This window comes from Ammodytes marinus (assembly GCF_949987685.1).
Source record: "Ammodytes marinus genome assembly, chromosome: 13".
Taxonomy (NCBI): domain Eukaryota; kingdom Metazoa; phylum Chordata; class Actinopteri; order Uranoscopiformes; family Ammodytidae; genus Ammodytes; species Ammodytes marinus.
In genome coordinates this window covers 30572578-30578797 of record NC_137217.1, presented here as the reverse complement: position 1 = coordinate 30578797, position 6220 = coordinate 30572578, and positions in this window count along the sequence as shown.

Sequence of the window (6220 nt, the reverse complement as noted above, 5' to 3'; positions counted from 1 at the left end):
TCTTGCCATATTGGATCCAGGTTCAGCTCCATTCCCGGGACAGGTGAGGTGGATGTGACGTGACGTATTGTGTCGTCTCTGATGGCCCCCCCCCCCCCGAGGACAGAGCCACGCAAGTTCAAACGCAGTCAGTTCACCCGTGTTGACACCGAGACACACGGTGACCCAACTGCCACTCAATCAGACAGACAGTGGAGTTCTTTTTACCTAAACCCCTGAGAAGTTGTGACACTCTGGTTCGATGAGAATCCACTGTACAGATGCCCTAAAAGAGCCTTAAAACTCCTTAGAAATCAGTCTTTTTCTATTGTAATTATTCAGTCAACAATTTAATTTGATAAAGATTTTACAACACACACACACACACACACATGCATTGGCATTTTCAAGCTTTATTAGACAGTACAGAGTTTAAATGGGGAGACAACAGAGAGAGAGAGAGAGAGAGAGAGAGAGAGAGAGAGAGGGGATGACCTGCAGTAAAGGTCCACGGGTCGGATTTGAACCTGTAACCACGGAGCTGATGGACACAAGTTTCTTTTTTTTACCTAAACCCCTGAGAAGTTGTGACACTCTGGTTCAAGGAGGTCCTACAATACAGATGCCCTGAATAGTCTTATACATTTCTTAAAAAGCAGTCTTTTTCTATTGTAATTATTCGGTCAACAATTTAATTTGATAAAGATTTTACAACACACACACACACACACACACATGCATTGGCATTTTCAAGCTTTGTTAGACAGTACAGAGTTTAAATGGGGAGACAACAGAGAGAGAGAGAGAGAGAGAGAGAGAGAGAGAGAGAGAGAGAGAGAGAGAGAGAGAGAGGGGATGACCTGCAGTAAAGGTCCACGGGTCGGATTTGAACCTGTAACCACGGAGCTGATGGACACAAGTTTTTTTTTTTACCTAAACCCCTGAGAAGTTGTGACACTCTGGTTCAATGAGGTCCTACAATACAGATGCCCTAAAAGAGTCGTATTAACTTCTTAGAAATCAGTCTTTTTCTATTGTAATTATTCGGTCAACAATTGAATTTGATAAAGATTTTACAATAGTTTTTTTTCTGTTTTGTTGCAGTGATAGGGTCTCATTCTTGTAGGCCTAATGACTGACAACTGGTCATTACTTTTTTTAAAAATATTTTATTACACTATTTGTGAGTACATAATAGTTCTTATATACTAGTTTATTTTTTACCCGTCTTCGTGCAGTCAGTGTTGACACCGAGACACACAGTGACCCAACTGCCACTCAATCAGACAGTAAGACAGAAAGGGTTCTTTTTTTTTGGCATTGTTAAGCTTTGTTAGATAGTACAGAGTTGAAATGGGGAGATACAGAGAGAGAGAGAGAGAGAGAGAGAGAGAGAGAGAGAGAGAGAGAGAGAGAGAGAGAGAGAGAGAGAGAGAAAGAGAGAGAGGGGGGATGACCTGCAGTTAAGGTCCACGGGTCGGATTTGAACCCGCGACCACTGCAACGAAGGCCGGAGCCAATATGGTACACGCTCTATCCACTGGGACTACAGCTGGAAATTAGCCAAATATAGGCTAAAGCTTAAGCTTTTACTGTACAGTTTATCAAAGGGGACTGTCCACAAAACTATACACACATAAACTAAATACTTCATGTCCCAAAACATACATTTGAAAAGGAAAAATTGTGCAAAGTATCTGTATAATCTTTAACGTTTACATTTCCTCGTACAAAAAGCAACACTTTAGGTTCCTATGTGTTATGGGATGGAAAAGGGGTAGGATTAAATAAGTGTATACTTCTTCCTGCTCCTTTTCGGGCATGTCACATCAATACTTCAATAATTTTCTTTCTTTTTTTTTTCTTTTTGTGAAGTCTTTTAAACATAAATTTAGTTTATTGTATTTTTGTGCTTTTCATTTAGTTTTGTATTGTTTTTGATATGTCTGAAATAAAATAAAAAATTAAATGAAATGAAATGAAATGGACTCAAAGACAAACAGAACATCTGAACACTGTGTCAAACAACAAAAGCATTTTTATTTTTTATATGAATCACGTTTAAGATAAGATAAGATAAGATAAGATAAGATAAGATAATCCTTTATTAGTCCCTCAGTGGGGAAATTGCGGGAATACAGCAGCCTTGCATACAATAGAGACACATAGTAAAAAAGTAATATAAATAAATACAATAAACAGTAGTAAAATAGTAGTAAAACAGCAAGAAGAACTCTCAGTGAACATTGGCAGGCAACAGTTTGTCTCAAGTAGAACAACATGTGGTGCAGTAAAGGCGGAAATAAAAAATAAAAAAAAACAAAAATAAACTGTGTACAAAAATACAACCTCACTGTACAAACGCTACAAAGTTACAAAGCGAAGAAGAGCCGGAGACTCATCAGACCAACAGTCTCTGCCGGGCTGAGGGGATATATCAGTCTCTGCCGGGCTGAGGGGATATATCAGTCTCCACAGGGCTGAGGGTGTATGGGATATATGGCACTTCTTCAAAAACTGAAACAGTCGAGCCCAGAGAGGTGGTTAGCAGAAAAAACAAGCAGGAGTGCAATTCTGTTAAAAAACAACACATTTTACGAGGTGTGTGTGTGTGTGTTTGTGTGTGTGTGTGTGTGTGTGTGTGTCTATCTATCTGTCTGCCTGTGTGTGTTTGTGTCTGTCTGTCTATCTGCCTGTGTGTGTGTGTTTGTGTCTGTCTGTCTGTGTGTGTGTGTGTGTGTGTCTATCTATCTGTCTGTCTGTCTGTCTGTCTGTCTGTCTGTCTGTGTGTGTGTGTGTGTGTGTGTGTGTGTGTGTCTGTCTATCTGTCTGTCTGTGTGTGTTTGTGTGTCTGTCTGTCTGTGTGTGTGTGTCTGTCTGTCTGTCTGTCTGTCTGTCTGTGTGTCTGTGTGTGTGTGTGTGTGTCACGCTGGTAGGCCTGCAACACATCCCCTGCCATGTGAAGTGGTGTGTGTGTCTTTGTCTTTGGTGAAACTGAGTGAGATAAAATACCATTAACATTCAGAAATGTTCTTAATTACTAACATTACCCTGAAGAATCTTAAGTTATTCGTATAAGGAAACTCTTAAATGAAAGTTTCAAATGTGCACTATAAAGTATTGTATAGATGACTTGTGAACACGTACTTTAAACCTGCAGTGTGTAGAATTTTGGGTTTTATTTCCTAGCAGATTTTGTAGAAAGTAATTATAATATCCATAAGTACATTTAATTTGGTGCATAATAGCTGAAAAAAATGTTTTGAATTATTTTTTTTCCCCTTAGAAAGGGTCTCATATATGTCCATATTTCTGCATATTTTGGACCAAAGCCTAGTGCCGCCATCTTGAAAGTGTCATAGTTGGAATGTCATCAGGTGCATTGTTTAACACTTAGAATTGTTCTTGTCCTTGAAGGCCACTATAGCTTCTGTTATTATTCTAAAGGGTTGGGGTTACCCAGGGAGTGTTGCATTCCAGAACTTTGTAGAACTTTCTTGATGATGTCATATTACACACTGCACCTTTAAGTGGCTGCTGCAAAAATGCTTCTGATAAGTATAATTATTGGATGGGATTGATTTTCAGTATTGATTAAGCTTGAGCACTATACAGCTCCGGAAAAAAATCAAGAGACCACTCCAAATGTTCAGTGTCTCTTGTTTTACTCTTTAGAGGTATATGTTTGAGTAGAATGAACATTTTGATTTTATAATATAAACTACTGATAAAATTGCTACCAAATTCACAAATAAACATATTGTCATTTAGAGCATTTTCAATAAGTAATGTAGAGATGAAGATTGACGATACATCCAGACCGGTCTCGTAATTTTTTCCGGAGCTGTATATGTCAATAGTCATTTAGTGATTAGAGTCTAATTGGTTAGTGTACTGTTCGCTTGTATGCGCTGCGGACTGTAAACACTAAGACATCAGAACAAATCAATGAACCGGAAGAAGGTCAAACTACTTTAACATAGTCTGGTTAAAGGGGCTACGAGGAACTTTGAAATATTTCTGAAACAGTCTCATTTTCCCTCTGATGATCATAAATTACATGTAACAGCACACAAGACCATCAGTACAAATAATGTGATTGTTATATAGTTTTTCTTAATGCCTTAGTCATGGGTATGATCACCCAGGAACAACAGCTGGCGTAGTAAAAACACTACCGCTTTTGTCCAAAGGGGGCGCTAGAATTAACACAAACTGAAAGTTCCTCGTAGCACCTTAAAATACTAAACTATTTTCTCTTGTTTATTTCACTGTTTTTCACTTTGAAAGTACCTGAGAATAACACAGGATCTCATTGAAATGCAGCCAATGTTATAGATATAGTATATGATATGCCCTGCGTTCCAAATCACATACTTTTTCTTTTTACTACACTACATACTAAAGTACAGAAGAGTTTTAGGGCCACAGAAGAGAAAAAAAATCAGATAAGGAAGATTTTTTTTTCATTATGTCGAGAAATATCAAGAAATGAGACGAATACTCCAAAAGGATATTGGAGTTTGTGGGACATTTATGTATTTTCAGCATACTACAATTGACGTGCATGTATTGGGACATCCTAAATCTTTTTCTGGCGTACTAAATAGTAGGGAAGTATGGGTATTGGAACGCAGGGATGGTTTTAACCCAAACATAGCCGTAGATTCAAAATCAAAAGCAATCAATTACCATAACGTGTCAAAAACAGATCTTGATGACTCATGCAACGTAAAGTGTTCAGAACAATCCGACAATCGGTTTCAAACTGTCTGGGATTCTGTCGTGCGACGTCAAACAGAGAGTGTCATGCGATTTTTTAATATGACGATGAATATCAATAATCATTCCTTAAATCGTTTTTTTAAACTGACGGATAGCAGCAGCAGCAGCAACACAGTAAGATCAAAATACATGACGAGGATCATGACAATTTTAAGAGAGAGAACGCATTTTTTTAAAACCTACTTTAAGCCATTCAGTAGTAGAGAAACGCTGAGCAAGTAAGTAAACAAAACACATTGGTTGAAAAACTTCCAAGATATGTCAGCTTCAAGAACAGCAACCTTGTCCATCATGCATCAGGGGGCTAATGCAAATAAAAAATAAATAATTATATAAAATAAAAAAATCGTAAAAATATCAATAGCAGCAAAATAGGAATAAATAGCTAAATAAATACATCATATCACAAAACACATTCATCTGTGGAGTTGTTCCCCTCCCCCCCACTTGGCACAGATCACAACAATAAAAACTAAAATAAAAACAGATTATTTTTTTTATAAAATTTAAATACTTCAACAAATAGCTTCAGTATTTTTCTGGGCTAAACAACATTACACACACCGTAGATATACAGCTCTGGAAAAAATGAAGAGACCACTCCAAATGTTCAGTGTCTTTCGTTTTACTCTTTAGAGGCAGATGTTTGAGTAGAATGAACATTTAGATTTTATAATAAAAACTACTGACAACATTTCTACCAAATTCACAACAAAAATATTGCCATTTGGAGCATTTTCAACAAGTTAAGTAGAGATGAAGATTTAAGAAATATCCAGACTGGTCTCTTAATTTTTTCCAGAGCTGTAGACCAAGGTGTCACTTCTTAACACTCCTCAATCTACTGTAGATCAATTGAGGATTTTCTTTTAATGACGGCAAGCAGGTGATACATACTGAAGCCCACACTTAGCTACCATATGCTGGGCTTTCAAACAGGCAGCAAAAGACGGCCTTTTTTCCGACTGTCAAGTGATGATTACTTGAGATCTGTTCAGGTGCTTGTGAGGAGCTTGACTGTGGTTGCGTTCCGAATCTCATACTCTTTCTTTTTTCTATTCTACATACTACATCCGACGATAAAAATAATCTAGTTAGGATGCAGTAGGCATACTATTGGGACATACTTTTCTCTCTTATTTCATCATAACATTGCGCCTTGATCTTGCCTCTTGCTTTTATATCCGTCGCATCCCTGTTTGTTTTCATATGGAGGCTTCGTCGATGTTACGTCACTTCACGTGCGCACTGGATTGTGGGTCAGAATCGCCCAAATAGGATGCACTTTTCAACACTAACAATCTTGGCCGCATGAAGTAGGACATCCGGGTACTTCTAACCATCCTAAATCTGGCCACAAGAATCGGGACATCCTAAATCTTTTTTCTACCATACTATATAGTAGAAAGTATGAGATTCGGAACGCAACCTATGTCTTGAGCCCTCTGTCGTTGGA